Source organism: Pan troglodytes, chromosome 7 (assembly GCF_028858775.2).
Source record: "Pan troglodytes isolate AG18354 chromosome 7, NHGRI_mPanTro3-v2.0_pri, whole genome shotgun sequence".
NCBI classification, from domain to species: domain Eukaryota; kingdom Metazoa; phylum Chordata; class Mammalia; order Primates; family Hominidae; genus Pan; species Pan troglodytes.
The window spans coordinates 58,612,788-58,637,816 of record NC_072405.2 but is presented as its reverse complement, the minus strand read 5'-3'; the positions used below and the strand labels follow the sequence as shown (position 1 = coordinate 58,637,816).

The window sequence follows — 25,029 nt, the reverse complement described above, 5'->3', positions numbered from 1 at the left end:
GTTTTAGGTACATGTGCACATTGTGCAGGTTAGTTACATATGTATACATGTGCCATGCTGGTGCGCTGCACCCACTAACTCGTCATCTAGCATTAGGTATATCTCCCAATGCTATCCCTCCCCCCTCCCCCCTCCCCACCACAGTCCCCAGAGTGTGATATTCCCCTTCCTGTGTCCATGTGATCTCATTGTTCAATTCCCACCTATGAGTGAGAATATGTGGTGTTTGGTTTTTTGTTCTTGCGATAGTTTACTGAGATTTATTTCCATTTGAGGATTTTTCAATAAATCATTTAGTAGGTGTTAGAAACCACTGGTGACTAGCTAGTTCGACAGATATAACGGTACAAAGTCAACGTGCAGAGGGAATTGTCTGTGAAGATAAATGAAGATCATGCAATTAGAATATTCCCATTAAATCCTGTATTATTTTAAACACTGAAGTGAAAATAGTTTCTATTTATTCTTCACTGCAGATTTACAACATGGAACATGGAAAAGGAATTATGAGCTCACATGTTTTTACGTCAATGTCTGCATTCATTTCTGCCTGGAAACATTTTCATTGCTATAGCATAGATATACAAACGCACAAAATGGAGGGAGGAGAAAAGGAAAGGAATTTAATTAATTATTTTTAAACTTGACATCGTGTTGTTATCCTAAGTATTACTATTGACAGTATTTCCAGAAAGTTGCCACTCCAGTTCTCACTACAAAAATAAAGCAAATTTTAAAAACTATGTGAGATGATGAGTATGTTAATTAGCTTGACTATGGTAATTGTTTTTATATATATATATATATATATATATATATATATATCAAAATACCACACAGTACATCTTAAATGTATATAATTTTTATTTGTCAAGTATACCTCAGTAAAGTTGGGAGGAAGAGCCAAGAAAATGAAAACGCTATTATGATGTGGGGTTTACTTAATTTTTTTTTTTTTGAGATGGAGCTTTTGCTTTTGTTACCCAGGCTGGAGTACAATGGCACAATCTCAGCTCACCACAACCTCCGCCTCCCAGGTTCAAGCGATTCTCCTGCCTCAGCCTCCCGAGTAGCTGGGATTAAAGGCGTGTGCCACCATGGCCAGCTAATTTTTGTATTTTTAGTAGAGACGGGGTTTCACCATGTTGGCCAGGCTGGTCTCGAACTCCTGACCTTGTGATCCACCTGCCTCAGCCTCCCAAAGTGCTGGGATTACAGGCGTGAGCCACAGTGCCCAGCTGATGTGGGGTTTATTTTAAGCTGAGAAACTATCATGGGAAATGAGGTGCCATAGACTTAGTCTTCCAGACAAAACATCCTAGGAAGATATCTACACCTTGAGTAGATTAGGAAGGTAGTGGATTTATGTTGTATGTATATACTTCATCAAATGTACTCCCTCCTTGGCAAATACCCTCCATATTGGTTAAACAGCATATTTAAGAACTTAAGCTACTATATTTTTATTAAACTACCAGAGTACTTATAACAAAATGCATAACATTCTGTTGGATCAGTGGTCAAATGTTCTGAAATGATCCTGAAAACGTCTATAATATTTCCTGAAACAAGTTGTTTAATAAGAATTTTATAGTATTCTATAAGATGCAATAAAAGAAAAATATCATAGAGTCAAATATTTTTCTTAAGGGTGATATGTAATTAGAATTTAATGTTTTTGATAGGTTATAACCAAAGAAATGCCTAGCAACTCAGTATCACTAAATTGGATTTGAAATTAAAATGCGATTTTATTTATTCAATTTCTTTATGCATCTTTTTATTTGTTCATTTGCTTGCCTCAGGATATTTGTTATGTAAAATTAAAATTGTTTTTATTCTGCAAACAGCTAAACAAAAATAAGATAAAAAACATGATGCTTTACGTTATCTTTTTCCAGGCATTAGTGAAAGACATGTCCTAATTACAGTAAATTCAATGTATCACATTTTATTAACTATGCAACATAATCCAATTCATTCATTTGAAAATCACCTGCCAATAAGTAAATTGATTATTTTATTGACTCATGATATTTGAATAACTATTTTAAGATGGTGACGTAAAACCTAAATCTTATGGAATTTTCTCAATCATATTTAATTACTCACTTTATGGCTTTATATTTCTTCTTAAATTTTTTCTTCTACATTTACTGAGGAATCACTGTATGCCAATCACGGTCCTAAGCACTTAACATTACAAGGGAATCCATATTTTAACATGCCAGTGAGAGGGAAGTAAATAATAAATGTAAGATACTGTATGAAATTTACAACTGCTCTGAAGACAATAAAACATGGTGATGTGGACAAGAGCATCAAGGGTTGCAGGGTATTTCAGATATGGTTGTCAAGAGTCAGCTCCTTCAGAAGCTAGCAGGGGAGCTGCAACCAGAATTATAAGAAGGAGCCAGGAGGTAAAGGTCCGGTCAGAGCCCGTAGGCAGTAAAAACAGAGCAAGCAGTGGCCCTGAGATAGGAAAGAGCTGGATGTGTTCAAGAGCCACAGGAACCCATATTCAGGAGAAATGAGGTTGGAGGTGTGGGCAGGGCCAGATTGTGGATGACCACACAGGCCGCAGTGGAAGTTTTCAGTGATCAGCATTGAGGGTGACAGCAAATATCTGGGTCTAAAAAGATGACTTTTTCTAACTTTCGGATGAAGGATTGTGGTGTGGTGGTAGTGCAAAGGTAAAAAGTGCAAACGGGAAAGTTCATTAGGAGATGAATGTACAAATCTATGTAGGAGTGATGGTGGGAGCCATCAAGGTAAGCAGAAGGAGATGGGTTTAGTTATGATCTGGAGAGAGAGAATGAAGAGCTTTCTGCTGGAAAGGAGGAGTGAAGTATAGAAAGATACATCAATGTCAAATTTATGGTCCTGAGAAACTGAGCTGATGCCATTTCCAAAGATGAGGCAAAACTATCTTTAAGTATGAATATGGGAATCAAAGCTTCTGTTTTAGTCATCTTACACGTGATGATGCTGACAATTTCTACAAATAGCTAACATGTATTGAGTTCTTAATTGGTGCCAAGCACTTGTGTAGGTTACTTTATGTGTATTTCCATATTTAATCTTATAATAACCCCAGTGTTAGCTGGTACCACGATTGTCACCATTTTACATATGAGAAGACAGAGTCATGACAAGGTTACTAAATTTCCCAGAGTTATGCAATTAGTAAGTTGCTATAGATGGAAAATGAACTCAAGTAGTCTGGCTAGAGCTTGTGTTGTGAATCCTCATCCTATAACACACGTTCTGCAAGAGATTAGAGCTTGAGATATGTAAATGTGGGCATCACTGACATCTATACCAACTTTGGCATATATTTTCAGCATTTTGAATCTACAGTTAAGTTTACCTTTACTTTGTGAAAACGAAATTGCTTTAGTTAGTGTTAAGCTATTAAGTCATTTTATATTTTTAAAAAAAGCTATTAAGTCATTTTATATTTTAAAAAAAAAGCAATGGTTTCCAGGAGAAAAGGGTGATACAACAATAATATGACCTGATGGAAACAATTTCTATTTACAAAGAATGCATTGATCAGAAGTGGTTTGGTTATAAATGTAGGGACAAAAGAAGAGATGACAATGAACTGTCTGTGCTTCCTCAGGGGGATAAGCCAATGCTTTGATTTCAGTGGTCAGTGACAAGACAGCCAAAGTATCCTGATCCTACTGGCAATGCTGTTCTCATTTCATGGCCTGATGACATTTAACACTTGAGTCATCTCATTTCTTTGTGTTTTATTCTCTTCATAATTGTCCTCATAATCATGTGTCTTTTGATAGAAGATACATGACAGTAAATTGCCATTGTGACATATACAAATGCATGGTGATGCAAACGTGAGAATTCTTGATACTCTGGAAATTCTCAGTCTTTTCAATTCCTGTTTCTATGAATTCATCTCTGAAGTTTTGTTACTGTGTTCCAACTTCTAAAAAGTGTATCCACTTTTATTTTGCTAATAAAATTGGATATCTGAGATTATGTATCTGATGCATGAACTCCAGACTTGAATAAATTCACAATATTAGTGGTGTTTCACCTTAATGCCTCTTGCAATGGGACAATCCTTTCCCTAAAGAAACAAAAATATGCACTTGTGTCATTATGGGTCTGAATATATCTTAAACATCTTGTAAATTTAACTAGTTTGATAGGAGGATTAAATCTAAGTCTGCAGTCATTAGCTCTTTAATATGTCTGTGGTCAATCAAGTCTCTGTATGTATTTAATCATCACTTTCCTTAATTTGACTAGATTCACAATGCAAGGATATAAAATTTTGGGTAAATATGCACATATTATGCATGGAAATAAAATACAAAATATATGAAATGCTTAAAATATTTGGAAAATTCACTCAGTCTTACAATATGTAAATGTATACATTAAACCATTGTTTGTGGGCAAATTATCTTTCAAAGTTCTCAAAATTCAATGCTGACCAAGAAAAAGTAAATTCTACTGAGATAAATCAGATTTTGCTGACTGTAAGAAACTTATTTCAAATTCAAAGACACAAGTAGGTTGTGAGTAAAAAAAATAAAAAATATTTAGCATGTGAACATTAATAAAATATGGCAGAATTGACAGCATTAGTGATAGAAAAAATAGTTTCAAAACAAAGAAAATTGCTAGAAACAGAAAGCAACAGTGTGTAATGATGAAAGCATCAATTTAGCAGAAAGACATAACAATCTTAAATGTGTATGCACCAAACAACAGAACCCTAAAGAAGCAAAAACTGATAAGAGTTGAAAAAAAAATAGACAAATCCATAACAGGAGTTAGAAATTCCAACATCTGATCTGGCGCCATGGCTCATGCTTGTAATCCCAGCACTTTGGGAGGCCGAGGCAGGCATATCACCTGAGGTCAGGAGTTACAGATCAGCCTGGCCAACATGGCGAAACCTTGTCTCTATTTAAAAAAATACAAAAATTAGCTGGGAGTGGTGACATGCACCTATACTCCCAGCTACTCAGGAGGCTGAGGCAGGAGAATCGCTTGAACCCAGGAAGTGCAGGTTGCAATGAGGCGAGATAGCACCACTGTACTCCAGTCTGGATAACAGAACGAGACCCTGTCTCAAAAACAAAAAAACACAAAAATTCCATCATCTTACTTTCAATATCTGATACAATTGATAAAGAGAAAATCAGCAAGGATATGGAAGATGTGAAGAACACAATCAACCAACCATATTTTACCCATTAGTAGCAGAATACATATTTTAAAAAAATAGACAAGAAGCATTCACCAAGAATGACCACATCCACAGCCATGAAATAAATCTCACCAAATTTGAAAGAATTGAAATTCTCTGACAATAAGTGCATCAAGCTAGATGTCAATAACAAGACAATAAGAAAATAACTGAAACCTTAAAAATTAAGCCATATACTGCAAAATAATGCAAGATGATAAAGGAAATCTAAAAATATATAAAACTCAATTAATATGAAGATGTAGAATATTAAACATGTGGGATGCAGCTAACACAGTAATAAGACAGAAATTTATAACACTAAATGCTTACATTAGAAACAGAACAATCTCAAATCAATAATCTAAATTCCTACCTAAAAAGTAGTGGGGAGAGAAACCAAATCAAGTAGAAGAAATAAAACAGAAGAGGAGAAGAAATAAGTAAAAGTAAAAGCAGGAAAACAATTAAAAATGAAAGAAGCTGGTTTTCTAAAAGAATCAATAAAATTAAACTGTTAGCACAAATGACAAAAAGATTAGAAGACACGAATGACCAATATTAGGAATAAAAGAGGGTGTATTAATACAAATCCTGAAACCATTAAAAAGGTAATTGTGGAACACTATAAACAACTTTATGTTCAGAAGTTTGACAGACTAGGAGGAATAGATCAATTCTTTGAAAACTACAAACTGTAAAAACTCCATCAAAAAGGATAATTAATCTAAATTATTCTATAATCATTGAATAGATTGAAGTCATAATTTGAAATCTTTCCCCCAGTAAAGTCTTTAGGCTTAAATGGTTTTGCTTTTGAATTCTACACAACATTTGAATAAGGCTTTTAACAATAATTTTACACAGCCGCTTTCATAAAATTAAAGAAGAGATCATTTTCCAACTCATTTTTAAGGCCAGTACCCAGGTAGCAACACCAAAGACAGAACAAAAACAAATAAACTATATTCAAATCCTCCTCTTGAGCTTAAACATTAAAAGTCTCAACAAAATATTAGCCAACTGAATCCAACAGTATATAAAGAGATATTTACACTGTGACTAAGTGGGATTTATTCTAGGGATTGCCGGTTTGACATGCAAAAATCGATCAATGTAATATACCATATCAACAGGCTACAGAAGAAAAATATGATCAGATAAACTGATGTAAAAAAGCATTAAACAAATCTCAAAACATATCCATAGGGGTAGAGTAGACTCCAGGCAAGCCGAAAATAATGGAAAAATACCTCAACTAGAGAAATAGCATTTTAAAAAGCTGTAGGTGTTTCAACAAGTGAAAGGCCTAATAGTGAGAAACCCTAAGATCAGAGGCAGGGAGAGATGTCTGCTGTCACTGCTTTGATTCAATATAGTGCAGGAAGTTCCAAGTTAAGCCTCTGTGATAAGAAAAAAAAAAGGGAAGAAATCCCCATAAATCACACCATCTAAAAAACCTCAGAATTAATTAAGACCTAAATGTAAGAGGTAATGTAATAAAAATACTAGAAGAAAACATAGGTACAAGTGTTTGTGATTTGGAATAAAGCTTAGATATGACTCAAGAAGCATAAGCAACAAATGACAAAAAAGCTGGACTTCATCAAAAGTAAAAACTTTTGCTCTTCGAAACACACCATCAAGGGAGTGAAAGACAAGCCATAGAATGTGAAAAAAAATGCAAATCTGATAAGATACTTTATCTGATAAGGCACTTGTATCTAGAATATATAAAGAATAATTAATTACTACTTGGTGATAAGCAGACAAACGACCCAATTTTTTAAAATGGTCAAATGATCTGAATAGATATGTCTCCAAAGAATCTATACAAATGACCAAAAAAGCACATAAAAAGATGCTTCCCATCATTAGCCATCAGGAAAATGCCAATCAAAACCACCTTTATTGTAAGTTACCACTTCACACCCACTATGATATCTGTATCAAGACAGAAGATAGCAAGTGTTGGCAAACATGGTGAGAAACTGGAACCCTCATCTACTGCAGGTAGGAATGTAAAATGAAATAATGCACCTGCTTTGAAAAACGGGCTGGTAGTTCCTCAAGTAGTTAAAGGTAGAGTTACCATATGGTCCAGCAATTTTACTTCTAGGTATATACTTAAGAGAAATGACAACACTATGTCCACACAAAAAATTATACACAAATATTAAGAAAAGCATTATTCATGATACCCAAAAGGTATAGTTAATCCAATTGTCCATTTACTGATAAATGTATAAGTAAAATATGATATAGTCATATAGTGAAATCCTATTCAACAATTTGAAAATCTAGGTGATACACACTACGAAATGGATGAACCTGGGAAACATTATGCTAAGTGAAAAAAGTGAATCACAAAAGTCACATATTGTATGATTCCATTTATATGAATTGTTTACAATAGGCACATCTATAGAAACAGAAAGTAGGTTAGTGGTATACCAAGGCTTGAGGAATTGGATAAATGGGAGGGTAATGTTTAGAGGTATAGTGTTTCTTTTAAGGGTAATGAAAATATTCTAATATTGATTATGTTGATGGGTGTACACCTCTGTAGATATACTAAAAGCCATTAAATTGTATGCTTCAACGAGCGTGTTATAAGCTATGTGAATTATAGCTCAATAAATCTGTTAAAACAACAACAAAATTGACCTAAGTTAAACGTGCAACTGCTATGCAATCTGGCAATCTTAATGATGAACATTTATCTCAGTGAAATGAAAACTTATTTTATATAAAAAAATGAAATGCATGTTTATAGCAGCTTTATTCATAAAAGCCAAAAAGTAGAAACAACCCAAATGTCCTTCAATGGAAGAATGGCTAAATAAACTGGCACATGGATACTATGGAATACTACTCAGAAATAAAAAAGGAATGAACTGTTGATATGAGCAACAACTTGGATGAATCTTGAAGGAATATTACTGAGTGAAAAAAGGCAATCCCAAATGCCTGCACACTGTATGATTGAATTTATACAACATTCTTGAAATGACAAAGTTTGGAAAATGGAGAACAATTTATTGCTTACTAGGGGTTAAAGAAGTCAGGTGGAGAGGGTAAGAGAGATAGGGTATGGTTATTAAAGCACAACAGCAGGAATTCTTGTGGCAATGACTGCTTGTATCTTGATGCAGGTGATGTACTTAAGACATTTTACCTGTGATAAAATTGCATGGCACTAAACACACACATACACACACACACCACACACACACACAAATATAAGTAAAATTGTGGATCTGAAAAACATCAGTTTATTTTATCAATGTCAGTATCCTCGTTACTTTATTGTGCCATCATTTGAAAATGTAAACTATTGAGGGAAATTGTTTAAAGTGTACTCAGGATCATCGCATATAACTTCACAACTGCATGTCAATCCTCAAAGTTAAAACTTTAATTAAAAAATTCAAGATAGTTGTGGAAAGTTGGACATTGTTTGAAGATATGTTTTCTAAATTCTGCTCTACCACTTTCAGCTTTGCCACTCCAAAAATCACTTGGCCTTTCTAAGTTTCAGCTTCCTTATAGGAAATAGAGACTTAGATAAGGTGTGTGGTTTCTAACCTGAAGAAAACATTTACTATATGAGTGTATTTAGAAACCACTGATCGGGATTTCTACATTAAAAACAATCTCATCTGTCTGTTTCTGCTCTTATTAATCATATAAACATCTATATACATTTGAAAAAGCATAGTATTTGTTGTGAAAATATTATTTATCTATTCCATAGATCATGCTTGCAGCCTGTGTGGTACAAGTGCCTCTGGTGGTAACCCCCAACCCCTCAGAGTCTGCAGTTGATAGTGTGCAAATTTTAAAAAGTGGCTTTAGAAATCTCAAAGATCTCTTTCAGACTTGGAATTTTGAGGTGGAGCTTTAGGTTTTTCACCCATAGAAATTTACAAAAGTTTTTGACTTACCATCAACCACTGATTGTGTATGAGTCATATTTTCCAACATGTGTAAATGCTTTATCAAATTACATGCAAATAATATTCAATAAGTTAAAAAGTGCACATAGACGATCACTGCCTGAAAGACATATCATTCAAAAACTGTGTGCATATTATTCCCTAAACTGAAATGATCATGGGTCCTGGGATCATTAATAACCCTAAAATAGGTTCATTCCTATAACGACATCCAAGTGCTGACATGAAAGGGCCTAACCAAGTCCTGTTGAGCAACTCAAACAGGGATGGACACAGTCCCAGGTTGCAGGTCTTGTAGAATCTAAAGACAGAGGAGGAAGAAGCTTCCGATGACACTTCATCCTGTGCACACAGTGCTATAGGCCTTACTATATATCTTATGAATTTAATCCTTAAAGCAGTCCTTACCATGACATATCACCTCCATTTTACAGATTTTGACACCAGTGCTTGGGGAGATTATGTAATTTTCCCAGGTTAGTACCAGATCTTGGATTTGACTTTGACCTTGTTCTCTTTCATTTTACAGCCTACACACTTTCTGCTCCACTGTGGCATTTCAAATAAAGTTAGAAAGATGAAAAACAAAAACAAAAAAGTGTAAAGCTTCTAAAGAAGAAAAAAAAGAATGTACAGGCTCAGCCAAGGCATTGCTCCCGATAACATATAATCACCCTAACCCATTGTGTCTTCATGCATCTGGCTTCCACCTATGAGCTGAAGTTACCTGTGCAGCTGCATTTCCACTCAGCATAGCCCTTTAACAAATATGACAAAAGATGAACGCATATGTCAAACTGACTGTTTCTCTGGCTAGGAGAACACCACGTTCTGAGTAAAACAATTCTTCCCTTAAAAATGAAAGAAATGATAGAGAGAGGCTGTCCACGTAAGTTATTTCTTAGTAACTATAACAATTTTAAATATTTCCTCGAAATTATGTTTTGCTGAATCACTAAAGAAGTGCATGATGAAATATGACTCACTGTCTTATCTCTTGCAACAATATACTTAGGTTCAATATAATAAATTATAGGTTAAATCTCAAAACACAGGGTAGATGACATGGTTACACTCTATAAACCTAAGCCTGGAGGCTCAGTGAGGATTTGCTGGCTTGCTTGTTTATTTTGAAATAAAACATGCTTGCCCTTGATCCTAACACATGCAGCCCAGTGTCTTGCTGTTCCAGCAATCCCCAATTGCCTCCATGGGGCCCATTCACTCATCTATCTTGCTTGACATTGTTGGAAGCTGAAACTTGATAATTACAGCTAACACTGATGGTGCTTTGCACCAGACAATGTTCTAAAAGACTTTACATACAGTAAACCACACGGCACCACAGGAAGGAAATGTCGTCATCTTTCTTACTTTACTAATGATGTGACTGCTTGCACGAAGTGATTAAGAAACCTGCTTTGTGTGGTTTGTGAACAGATTGGAACCCAAGAAGTTGGACACACTCCAGGGCCTGAAAATTTAACCACTGGGCTATATATCTTGAAAGATGATTCCAAACTCCTGACTTCATCCTTCTCCACAGCTTTTCTGCTGTGTCATATGTCTGGCATGGATGTTTGCTTTAAAAAACAAGAGAAACGTTTCCATAGCAATAGGAGGAGGAAGATATTGTAGCCTTGCGTAAGGTTCAGGCTCTTCTCTTTCAGACAAAGTGCCTAAGGCCAATCCCAGGTTCAAAATCTCCTCTGGGCTCACTCAGTTTTGACCTTTATGGATGATCCTGGTATTTTATGTGTGGAACATAGTAGGACATATTGTCTTTCATTAATTTGCTCTAACTCGACTATGCAAGCTCAAGAACAGAGAATCCTTAGATTAAAGCAGGAGTACCGGGGAAACAAGAAGGTCATGAGGCTGATAGAAATTCATGCTTTATCTATTGTGGAGTGAAACAATATGAGGCTATTTTCAAATCCAATCTGACAATCCCAAATGCATGTACGGAAAGGTGATGATTCATTTTTCCCTCCTTTTGGAACTGCTTCCAAGCCCTTCAAAACAGAAAGGATAGAAAAATGGGGTCAAATAGAATTACCTGGCCTGGTACATTATCCATTGTTTCCAATAAAAAGATAGTAAAATATATTTTCTTAAGAAAAACAGGGCCTGTTAAGTCTATCAAACAATTTTTTAAAATTATGAAATACATTAATGTGTTTGTTTTTCCAACTCTTGCTTAGAAGTAATGCAAATGACTTGTTTTCCAATGAGAGAAAAAAAGAATGGGTTATGAGTTAGGACCAACTTCGAGGTACCTTTTCTCAGGACTGACTGGCGAGGGGAGAGGTACTGAGAAAAGATGGGAAAGACAAGAGCTGCTTCCTCAATTGGCATGCTTTACAGACAACATTTCTTTTTACCCACAAACAGTCCTCATGTGTTCTAATGCCTTTTACAAATGAGGAAATTGAGATTCAGGGATGTTAATAGACTCGCCCACACAGGAATAAGAAGACATCTGTTTTCCTCCCTGCCCCACGCATTCCAGCACCATGGAGCCTCATGAGAGGGACTCCTTCAATGTAAAGAAACAGGAGCATTAACATGTTTTTTAAAGTTCATTGAAAGCCTGGTAAACACCTTTCAAATCATATTTCTTCATTAAAAAATATTTACTGATCACCGGATTTTTTTCAAAGCAAGATATAATAAAATGGGAGTGCTTCTTGCTTTCCCAGAGGTAGCAATGTATACAGGAGTAGAGAAAATGGAACATATAAATACTATAAAGTCTTAAGGGAGGTTAATACCAAGTATACTCTCACCAACTTGGGGGTGATCAGGGAAAAAGTCCTAGAAGCAGTATCAGCTTAGTGAGTTCCGAACATTCAGCAGATGTTAGCTAGGCGAAGCCATTGAAGCAGTTGAGGTTAGTGTGGGAAAGAGTGAGTCTGAATTACAGGCAAGTCGGAATGATGAGACAATTGCAGTCCATTTGAAGAATTTAAGAAAGGGCAGGGTAGTTCAGCCATATGAGTCAGAGAAGTTTAAAAAAAAATTGAAGGCCTAGTTCATTGGCTTATGCCTTGAGAGGCCAAGGTGGGAGGTACCTTGAGAGGCCGAGGTCAGAGGAACACTTGAGCCCAGCAGTTTGAGAGTAGCCTGAGCAACATAGCAAGACCCCATTTCTACAATAAATAAAAATAAGAAATTAGCTGGGCATGGTGGTGCACACCTGGATTCTTAGTTTCTCTAGATGCTGAGGTCAGAAAATCACTTGGACCCAAGAGTTCAAGGTTGCGGTGAGCCATGATTGCACCACTGCACTCTAGCTTGGGGAACAGAGTAAAACCCCAACTCAAAAATAAATAAATAATAAGAACTGAGGCTGGAACAGTAGGCAAGGAGCAGGTTATTCGATCACCAGGTTAAAAATCGTATACATTACCTTGAACAGTGGAAGCCACTGAGAAATGCTCTCATGAGAAGGAACATTTTGGCAACAGTATGAAAAATGATATGGAACAAAGATGGAAAGAGTTTATGGTTTGTTCAGTAATATAAGTATGAAAAGATGATGCCTTGGCCAAGGATAGCAGTAACAGGTAAGGAGATAAGTAATGGTTAAGGAAATAAGTAGTGGGTAAGGAGATAATTGGAGAGAAGTAAAATCTCTTTAGAAGGTAAAGTACATAGAACTTGGTGACTGGTTGAATATAGAATATAAGTAAGTGAGAAGAAACATTTACAAACAATGCCCAGGTTTCTGGCAAGGGCAAGTGGGTAAATGATGACATCATTTGCTGAGAAGGGAGCTGCCCAGAAGGGAGCCCATTTGGGAAAGATGAGTTGTGTTGTCACAGTTGGAGTCCATTAAATAATAATCATCAACTCATCAGAGACCCAATGCTGAAATTGGAGATTTGGGAATATTCACATAAGGGTGATAGTAACTTTGTCTTCTTTATTGAGAATCAATATTATAGTAGGTAAGAGGATCAAAGCCAGAATTAAAATGCCACTTCTTACAGGCAGGAATATGATGCATAAATTTTTCTGGATTGCTTGAGATGCCTGACACAGTCCCTGCTAGTAATGAGAAGTATCTTGTTCTTCACCTGATGGGAGCTCAATCAATAGTTTTGGTGTTTCAAAAATTGCTTGAAAAAGGAAATATGGATTTAGAATATGAGAGAAGTCATCAGAAAAATGAAGTTTAGCTCACAATGTGTATGTGTTGTGGTGGGGATTGTGTTGTAGATAAATAAATGGCTGGAATTAATTTTAAGAGGTGACAGAGGAGTCATTGAACAAGTTCATGTGTTACTAATTTGGAACTTTTGGCAGCTTAAACAATCCAGGATTCTATCCAGGATACTATCCTGGATTATACACACACACACACACACACACACAATTATATATATTTTTATATATGCATACTTATAATCAAAATATAATTCATTCATTGTAAACCATGAAGTTCACTTTTGAAGTCTATAATTCAGTGATGTTTATTATATTCCAGGATAGCAAAATCATCACTACTGTCTACTTTTAAAATATTTTACTTACACAAAGAAAAAAATCACTCCCTAATCATTCCTCTCCCTAATCCCTGGAAACCACCAGTCTATTTATGTTTCTATGGGTTAGCTTATTCTGGACATTACATATAAATGAAATCATACAATATGTGATCTTTTTTACTTATTTCACTTAGCTTAATGTTTTCATGTTTTCAATGAGGTTTCGCCATGTTATAGCATGTATCAGCATTTCCTTCTTTTTATTGACAAAGACTATTCCCTTGTAAAGTCATTCCACATTTTGTTCATCCATTCATCAGTTAATGGTCATTTGGATCGTTTCCACTTTATAACTATGGTGCGTAATTCCACTATGACCCTTTTTGTAAAAGCATTTCTGTTAATGTGTGTTCATTTATCTTGGGTGAATATGGGACGTGGTTTCATTTATCATTGCAGTGGAGTTACTGGGTCACATGAGAACTCTAGGCTAAATATTTTGAGGTACTAGCAAAGGTTTTGTAAGGCAGCTGTGCCATTTCAGATGCCCCAGCAATATAAGAGTGTTCCAATTCCTCTGCATCTGGGCCAGCATTTATTACTGTCTGTTTTTTGGCAATGGCCATCCTAGTGGACATAAAGTGATAGCTCAATGTGGTTTTGATTTTAATTTCAATGATGAGTAATGATATTAAGCACACTTTCATTTGCATATGGTGCATGTGTGTATCTTCTTTTGGAGAAATATCTCTTTAATTCCTTAAATTTTTAAATTTGGGTTGTCTTTTTACTGTCAGTGAAAAGAAATGTTTATGTTTTCCAGATACTAGGCCCTTATTAGAAATGTAATTGACAAATAGTTTATCTAATTTTGTAAATTGTTCTATTAATAGTGTCCACTGAGGTAAAAACTCTTTTTTAATTTTAATGAAATCCAACTTATCTACTTTTAAATTTTTTCCTTGTGATTTTGTTGGCATAGCCAAGAAACAATTGCCTAACTTTAGGGCACAAGAATTTATTCTTACATTTTCCTATAAAAGTATTGTAATTGTAGCTCTTCCATGTAAGTGCATAATGCATTTTAAGTTAATTATTATATGGTGTAAATTAGGCATCCAACTTAATTCTTTTTGCATGTGGATATCCAGAAGTCCTAGTGCTGTTTGATAAAAATGCTATTACTTAATGAATTGTCTTGGCCACATTGATAAAATGTTGTAACAATGAATTTAAGTGTAAAACTGTATTTCTAAACTCCCAAGTTTACTCTATTAATTTACATGTGTATCTTTATATTACATTACAGGAATCAGATTATATTATATTATCTGATTACTCTATCCTTTTAGTCAGTTTTGAAATCAGGAAATATAGTATGAATCCTCCAACTTTGTTCTACCTTTTTGGAATTGTTTCAATTATTCTAGGTCTCTTGCATATGAATTTTATCATCTGATTCTCAATTTCTGCAAAAAAGCTGAAATTTTGGTAAGGAAAGCATTGTTTCTTTAGGTCAATTTTGGAGGTATAAACATCTTAACAATATTAAAATCCATCACCATGAGATATTTTTAAAAATTTAGATCATCTTTAATTTTGTTCAAAAGCATCTTGTGGTTCCCAGAATACAAATTGTTATGGTTTGGATTATGTCTGCCCCCAAAAAAGTAGGTTGAAGTCCTAATCACTAGTACTTCTGAATGTGAACATATTTAAAGGTAGGGTCACTTCCTAGTCCAATATGACTGGTGTTTCTATAGGAAGACAGCCATGTGAAGACAGAGGCACACAAGAATACTGGGTGGCAGAATGGCAGAGGATGGAGTTACGTAGCTATAAGCCGAGGAATGCTGAAGATTGCTGGGAAACCACTGACAGCTAGGAAGAGGTAAGGAAGGATCTTTGTATGTGTTTCAGAGCATGGCTCTGTTGACACCTTCATTTCAGACTTCAAACTTACACAACTGTGAGACAATAAATTTTGGTTATTTTAAGCCACCTCATTTGTGGCACTTTATTATGGCAGCCCTAGGAAACAATACATACATGTTTGCACTTTTTCATTAAATTTATTCATAAGCATTTTATTATTTTTATGCTGCTGTCAATGGAACAGTTCTCAATTTTATTTGGATTGCATATTGCTAGTGTACAAAATACAATTTATATTTAAACTTCGATCTTATATGCTGTTATCTTGTTAGGTTTTAATTTAAATGTTTTCTTCTTGTTTGTGTGTGTGTGTGTGTGTGTCAAGATTTTCTATCTAACGATAATGTCCTCTAGTGTAATTTTATTTTTTCCTTTCCAAAATACGTATGTTTTATTTCTTTTTCTTGCCGTAATAACCTGGCTAGACCTTCTATTACAATGTTTAATATAAGTGGCAAGAGCACATATCCTTGTCTTGTTCCCAGTCTTAGGGAGAAAGTATTCAATCTTTCACCAATAAGGATGAATTAGATGTGGATTTTTCATAGATGCCTTTTATCAAGTTGAAGAATTTCTCTTCTACTTTCAGTTTGTTGGGTATTTTTATCATGAAAGGGTGTTGGATTTCATCAGCTATAATTTATGCTTATATTAAGATTTCTTTTTTCTATTAATATGGAAAATTAAATTAATTTATTTTCCAATATTACACTCCTGGATAAATACAATTTACAATACTGGGATAAATAAGTTTCTGGATTCCTTGTATTACTTTGAAGATTTGTGTGTTTATATTGATATGGGATGTTGGCCTATAGTTTTCTTTTCATGTGATGTATTTGCCTGGTTTTTATATCAAGATAATATTGTCCTCATATAATGAGTTTTTATGTGCTCCCTCCTCTTGTATTTTCAAAGATTTTGTGAAGAATTTGTATTATTTCTTCAATAAGCTGTTGGTTGTATTTATCAATTAAGCATCTGTACTTAGGATTTTATTTGGGAAGTTTTTATTTATAATTCAATCTGTTTACTCCTTGAATTTGGGGAAGAATACACAAGTAAACACATCTAGCCTGGTGTTTTTTGTTTTGGAAGGTTATTAATTATTGATTAAATTTCATTAATAGATATAGAACCTATTCATGTTCTCTGTTTCTGCTTGTATGAGTTTTGGCAGATCATGTCTTTCAAAAAGATGGTCCATTTTGTCTAGGTTATCAAATTTGTAAGCACAGGCTTGATCATAATATTCCCTTACTACTCTATGAATGTCCATGAGATCAATAATGATGGCCTCTCTTTCATTTATGATATTAATAATTTGTGTCTTCTCTCTTTTTTACATAATTAACTCGCTAATGGTGTTTTGATTTTATTGATTTTTTTTCAAAGAGCCAGCCTTTGCTTTCACTGATTCTGTTGATTTCCTGTATTTAATTTTATTGATTTCTGCTTTAATTTTATTATTTTTTCTTCTGTTTATTTGGGATTTTCTTTACTCTTATTTTTCTCATTTCCTAAGGTGAAAGATTAGATTGTTGATTTCAATATTTATTTTATAATATATACATTCTATGCTATAAATTTTCCTCTAAACATTGCTTTTGCTGAATTCCACGAATTTTGACATGTATTATAGTATTCTCATTTTTATTTCATTCAAAATATTTTTAAATTTCTCCTGAGACTTCTCCTTTGATCCATGTGTTATTGAAAAGTTGATTAACCTGTAAGCATTTTAGAGTTTTCCAGCTATCTTTCTATTATTGATTTCTATTTTAATCCTACTGTGGTCTAAAATTATACTTTGTATGTTTCTATTATTTTAAATTTGTTAAGATGTACTTTATGGTCCCGAATGTAGTCTATTGTGGATTCTGCCATTGTTGGATAAAGTATTCTATATGTGCCAACTAGATTTAGTTGATTGAGGTGCTGCTTAGTTCCACTATACACTCATTTTCTACCTGCTGGATCTATCTGTTTCTGATGGAGGGGAGATGAGTGCTCAAATATAATGGTTAATTCATCCAGTTATCCTAACAATTCTGTCAGCTTTTCCTCTCACAAATAAAGGTAGTCTGTTTTTAAGTGCAAACATGTTAATGACTATTATGACTTCTGATGAATCAATCCATGCATCAATATAATAATGACCTCCTTTATATATAATCACCTCTTTGATATAATTTAGCTACTTTAGCTTTCTTTTGGTTAGTGTTAACATGGCATATATTTCTCTATATATTTACAAGTTGTCTATCTGTTTCTTTATATTTAAGGTAAGTTTCTTGTAGATAACGCAGTTGGATCTTGTTTCCTTGTGCATTCTGTTAGCCTGTCCTTTAAGTGATGTATTTAGAACATTTTAAATTAAAGTGATTATTGACATAGTTGACTTAATATATAGCGTATTTGCTAATCTTTACAATTCATGGCTCTTTTCCATTTTTCTTTTTTTTTGTTTTCACTCTATCCTGCCTTCTTTAGCTTTAATTGAGCATTTTATATAATTTTATTTTTAATTCTCTCAGCAACCAATTATAGTTTTTTTAACTTTTTTGAGAGGTTTAGAATATTGATGCACTATTTATTAATATAACAGAGTTCTTGCCTGCATGAATCGTAAATGACATACTGTTAAAATTAGGTAGCAAATTTCAATGTAAAGAATTACAAAATTAAAAACCAAACCCCAGTGCTATTAGGCAAAACTTACTTGGCAACTGCCATTATTCACATCAATGCTAAACTAATTTCAAGTCAGAGGTAAAATATTAAGAAATCAGCCGAAATATTAATGATAAGGTCAAACACATAAAAAATAGGTTTATGATATTGCCATAATTTACTAATTAGTATTAAAAAATATGAGCGACATTCTAGGAAACAGAACAAATAAATTAACTGAAAAAACTAGAGTTTTCTCACCTTCATTTAATATTTGTTTTGTTCATTAGGAGCTGACACCTTTTGTATGTTTTGATAAATATAGTGCTGAAAACGAAAGAATGTAATTAAAAATCAAAGTATTTAAGTTAATGACTATTGTAAAAGACGGAAAGAAAACAAAGAGATAATACTAAAGTGAAGGAGCACATTTGGAGGTGCAGGTAATGCTGCACATGAGGATCATGCATTCACCCCACACTCTGTCATTTTTCAGGGCTAGCAGCAGTAAATGTAAAGACAAGTTGTCAGATTTCTTATTTCATATATACAACTATTTTACTGTGAATGCTGGGCATGACTTTATTTTTTTCTTTCTCTTTTTTTCTCTTGGTTTATCTTCAAGAATTCAAATTTCCCTCAATCCCAATATTTTTAAAACCCACTTTAACCCCTTATTTTTGAGGAGGATAAACTAAAATTCAGAAGATTTAATAAATTTGCCTGATTGTTTAAAGGAAGTTATTTAATCTGATAAATAAATTTAAATTACTTTAGTTTTTTTCATGGATGCCAACACAAAAAATGTATTTACAATGTATTACACCTGCAAGGATGATTTATTAATTGTTTTATTTGTGCCAGGTTCTCAAATAAGTCCATTCCATATGCCCTCTCATTTAATACTCCGAAAAATACCTTGAAATTAGTATGATTATCGAATTTTAAAGCAGAAAAAACTTAAAATTTTGATCCTTAAGTCTTAACCACTAACTCAGGATTCACCAAATTTGCATAATTTTCAAAAATCATCTTAGCAACTTGGTAAAATACAGATTCTTTGGCGCATCTTCATCTAGGATCTCTAAGGCATGGAGAATATTTAACTTAGCATGTGACACCCCCAGGTTGTTATGACAGTCAAGTTTGAGAAACACAGGATAAGCTTTCCCATCACCTTACTTTGCAGAAGGTGACTGGGAGGACATTTTATGTTTATCCTATTACATATACTTACTTAATGACAGTTATTTTGTTTAAGTCTTACAACTAGAAAGTTTTCTAAAATGGCAACTATTTCCCCCATCAATTTGTTCCATGAAACATTCTGGTCATGAATGTATTCTGGTCATGTAATTAAAATAGCTTTTTATGATTACCTAGTATCTCTTAATTTTGAGTCCTTCCTTGGATCTAACTTTTATCTCTCACATTTTACATAGAGCCATCTTTTATATGAAAAAATATAAGTTTATAAATTTTAAGTAGGTCTGCATATAGGTAAATGATAATATTAATGATTGATTGTATGTTGAACTAAAAATTTTTTTTTTTGGCAGCATCTCTGTGTCACCAAGGCTAGAGCACGGTGGCACCATCATGGCTCACTGCAGCATCGACTGCCTGGGCTCAAGCATTCCTTTCACCTCAGCCTCCCAAGCAGCTGAGAACACAGGCATGCACCACCATACCTGGCTAACATTTGTGTTTTTTGTAGACATGGGGTTTTGCCATGTTGTCCAGGTTGGTCTCCTGAGCTCAAGTGATCTGCCCTACTCAGCCCCCCAAAGTGCTGGAATTTAAAAATAAATTTCTTTTAGACTTTCACCGTATATTCTAAGAAAATTTAATACTCCTAAAAATGAAAAGGAGAGTAAGAATTTTGGAATGTAGAAAACTCAAAGAAAGTAACTTATCCTAATAACATAAATGACATTTTAAATATCTTTGGAACAGTAAAGTGTAACTGGAACAAAACTAATATTTGTAAATAATGCAAAAACTTATTTGTATAAAGGCTAATAATTTGGTTATGAAGAAACATCAACTTCTAGTAGGTAAAAGTAAAGGAGGCTAAGACATAACATATCAAAAAATCAGATACTTGGGAAAATTTGACAAGATGCAAAAATTGAACAGTCAGCATTTGTGGCAGAGGAAAATCACTTCTTTTGTTTAAATAAACAAACACATACAAATAACAGAGAAATGCTGGGATTATCTTTGTTTTTTCTATGAACTCCTTTGTTTTAGGTTCATTTAATTGAATTCAGGTTAATGAATGATTACTCTTGGCCCAAGTCTTGGTAATATAAATTCACTCTAGAATGGGGTGGTTATGATTCTTGATTTCAGAATATTTAAAAAATAGTAGAAATAACTTACCATTTGATGAATGATAGTGAGTTAAACATTTAAATATTTAAAATAATATGTTATCTTTCTTGAGAACAGCCCTTTAAAAATTATGAGCTTGCAACCATGAGGTAATTTTCAGAAAGAATACCAAGTAGATATGCAGAAATGGGAGTGTGGGGATGAGAATGAGAAAATAGATCAAAGAGCACCAATTACAACAACAGAATCAAGGTTTTGAGAGTATGCTAGCTCTTGGAAACAATCTAGTTTGGAGATCAGCAAACTCCAGTCCTGGCACCACATCTAGTCTGTCACCTATTACTTATGGCCTGTAGCTAAGAATGACCTTTACATATTTAAAGGTTGAAAAATGTCGAAAGAAGGATATTATTTAATGACAAGTTGAAATGTGAAACTCAAATTTCAGTGCCCATAAATACAATTTTATTAGATCACAAGCACAAGATAATTTGTTTATGTATTGTCTAAGACTGCTTCCTCACTAAAATCATTGAGTTGAGTATTTGCTACACACACCCTGTGGCTCTTCAAAGCCTGAACTCTACTCTTTGGCCATTTAAAGAAAAATTTGCTAACCCCTGATCTCGTTGAGCTTCTTCACACAGCTAGGAAGTTCTTAGAGCTTTGGTGGCCAGTACAACTGAACAATGTCTTACAAATTGTTCTCAACAGAACTAAAATCAGAACCCAGATGGGCTGACTACACTATATCTTTGCATCTCTTTTGTCCTAACAGAATCACATATCCATAGGATTTGGTGCTAGAAGAGTTTGAAAGTTAGAAAATTACCCACTATTTGTCTTACTATATGTAATCATTTTTGTGGGGTATGTTGGTTTACTATTTTGATTACAACAACACATATTTTTGATAGTTTTTATTATCTCTGATTTAGAAATGAAGAAACTGAGGACCCCCTCCCCAAAAGAAGTAAATCCTAAGTAATAAAGTTTAGATGTTGTCCCCCCTAAATCTTATGTTGAATTGTAATCTCCAATGTTGGAGATGTGGTCCGGTGGGAGGTGATTGGATCATGGGGGTGAAATTGTCATTAATGGCTTAGCTGTCCTCACAATAATGTCTAAGTCTTCATGAGATTGGTTGTTTAAAAATGTGTTGCATCTTTCCTTCTGGCTCTTGCTGCTACTCTGAGCACGTGATGTGCCTGCTCATGCTCTACTTTCTGCCATGATTGTAAGTTTCCTGAGGCTCTCACTAGAAGCAGATGCTGGAGCCATGCTTGTACAACCTGCAGAAAAAATGAGCCAATTAAACCTCTTTTCTTTATATATATTACCCAGCCACAAGCATTTCTTTATAGTGAGGCAAAGAACAGCCTAATACACCAAGCGAGTTAAGGGACTGGGCTCGGATGTCAACCCACGTTTTCTGACTTCCAGCACATGTGCTCTGGCCCTGCACCCTACTGTCTCCTAACACTGGGAGCTGTTTCTCGCCACTGCCATAGGAAAAGGCTCTACATCATGTAGACTTGCTCTCTCAGTCTGTCTCAATCTCTTTATCTATCTAGCTATCATCTATCTATCTAAACCAACAGAGTCCTTCCTATATTTTAGACACTATTTTAAATGGTTTGCAAATATCATCTATTTTAATTCACTGAACAAATTGAAAATTTCCTTATAACCATAAAATCATCTCTTAAGTCCTTATATCTGGAAGTTCTTGAAGAATCAATACATTTTTCTGTCCTTGTGAGATCAAAAGTTTTCAATGGCAAATATGATGAAACAATGTGGTAATTCTGTTACAAATTTTATATACAGCAGTTTATAGATGTTATTTTATGAGAAAACAAGAAGAAATTCCAAGGCTATAGCTTTAGACCTTTATATGAACCTATAGTTCTCTTGCAGAGTTTATTCCAGATTATTTTACAGAGCGATTAAGAAGTCCAGGTTCTAGGCTCCATGCCACACCTCCTGAAGTAAGGACACAAAATATCATGTTCAAAGTAATGGTGACCCTCATATGCCCCAGTAAAGAATGATCAAATGAAAAGCCATTTTTAAGCTAATTTCACCATTAGAAGACATTAATAGCACAACTATGTTATTTTAATGTGCTTTTGAAATCGGTTTAATTTTGACCCAAAAGAAAGAAATTTAAAAGACACTCAGGATTCTTACAAGCAGGTCTTCTGATTCTTACAATCAGGTCTTCTGATTTCCTCTAAAATGTAAATTTCTCTCCTGCTCTTAGGTAAAAAGGTTGGTCGTCCCCTTACTTATCTGATAATTCTTGGTTAAAAAATTTGATGGCAACTTAGAAACACATTCTTAACTTATTGGTAAAATATGTCTGACTTATGTTACATTCAAAGCATTTAACTTGCTTAAAATTGTATCTTCTTTCTTCCATAACTAGGGACTTCTGTGAGTTTAACCCCTGGTGAAAAAGAGGGGGATATGGCCCTTCTCTTCTTTGCAACTTGTAGTTTTTCAGAAATTTTTTTTAGTATTACATGAAGGTGACTATTCAGAGAGATGTCAGAATGATAATAAAGTTTTATGTGATTAGTGTTATCATAGATGATTTATTTTTCCCTAAACCAGAGAGATGTTTAAAGCTTCTTGATTTTCTGTTGGTTCTTAAATGTCCTCACTAAGGACATCTCCCTAGGCTGCTATGACATGCGTAATGCATTTTCCTCAGGTGGCAGTTTCCCACCTCAGCCTACATTGCTGTTTTTGGTGTGTGTGTGTATGTGTGTGCACGCACAAGAGTGCTTATCTCCCTATGTTGTAATCTCACTGTTCCACAAGGAACACTTTCTGACAAAGTAGGAATACTGTTGAATACCAAAGCATCTTTAATTTTACTGTTAAAGCTGGAGCCACCCACTCTCTCAACTTCTGGATGGCCTGGGTGTGAGTCAAACATCTGTCCACTGGGTCCCTTAATTGCAGGAACGCATAGTCAGCTTCAAGAGTGTGAGGCCAGGAGTGTGAAGGAACTCACAGTTTACTCCTGCAACTCTGTGCAAAGACATCCCCTTCACAAATTATTTTATAAAGCAGACTGCTTTCATAAACTCAATGTGAATAAGGAATGAAAGGTCATGTAAATGGTTTCCAGTTACTTCTTTTTAAAATTTTCATCTTGTTCCTGCTGGTATGCCATATATAGCATACATTTGTGCCTTAGTCAAAAAATCCTAATTTAATTTCCTGCTATGCAAGAAATAATTCCAGAAGCATTTGGGTTCTCTGTATGTGGACATCATCTATCAAAATCATTTGCTTTACTTATAAAAAGTCATATTCCTGGCTTCAATTTAGACTTGCTAATATAGACTCGCTAATATAGATTCTCTACTGATAAAGAAAATTTGTATTTTTACATGTTCTCCCTAAATGATTATTTTGCATCTTAAAGTTTGAGAAAGTGCATAAAATTGTGTTATCTTCATTCTTTCAGAGTAGAAGGAAAATAACAGAGGGAAGGGAAGAAAGGAAGGGAAATAAATAAAACTAGTAATCATAAATTTAAATACACATAATTTTAAAAAATCATAACTTTTAGTTTTTTATTACTCAATGGCTGATGCCTGTGTGGACACAAGCCAAAGTCTTTACATTGCTTTAATTGCTAAATAGACAATTATTGGTAAAATTGGCAACGAGCCATAGCTCATGGCTATAATCCCACTGCTTTGAGAGGCTAAGGTGGGAGGATCACTAGAATCCAATAATTTAGACTAGCCTGGGCAACACTGGAATCCAAGAATTTAGACTAGTCTGGGGAACAATGCAAGACCTTGCCTCTACCAAAAAAAAAAAAAAAAAAAAAAAATTCAATTAGCCAGGCATGTCAGCATGTGCCTGTAGTCCCAGCTACTTGAGAGGCTGGGCTAGGAGGATCACTTGAGCCCAGGAGTTTGAGGCTGCAAAGAGCTATGATCACACCACTGCACTTCATAAATGGGTTCCACCGGGTTTTTTTCTTTATCTTTTTCTTTTTTAAAGACCGTCTCTGTCTGTCACCCTGGCTGGAAAGCAATGATGCTATCATGGTTCACTGCAACCTCAAATTCCTAGGCCAAAGCTTTCCTCCTACCTCAGTCTCAACTGTAGCTGGGACTACAGGAGCTCCCAGCCCACGGAAGTTTTCAGTTCATGAGAATTATTTTAAGATTTGCATTTTTAAAAGTTTCTTCAACCTCCTCTGTGAAGAATGGATTAGGGGTAGGACCTACAACACATCAGCAGCACCCTGGGGGTGGGCTGTGGGGATGGGAGTTGGTGGAGGGGACTAGATAGATTGCTGTGGGAATGAAGAGATGGGAACAGATCCCAGAGAGAGATGGTGGTAAAATTATATTTAATTGTTGCTTATTGA

The 25,029-nt window shown here is 34.6% G+C and overlaps 1 protein-coding gene and 1 pseudogene across 6 annotated transcripts in view; both read right to left on the bottom strand.

Annotated features, from left to right (window-relative positions):
* The window catches only part of SNTG1 (syntrophin gamma 1), an 869,847-nt gene that overhangs the window by 719,998 nt on the left and 124,820 nt on the right, over positions 1–25,029 (bottom strand). The window lies entirely within an intron of this gene.
* Positions 801–25,029, bottom strand: part of LOC129135711 (uncharacterized) — a 93,084-nt pseudogene continuing 68,855 nt past the window's right edge.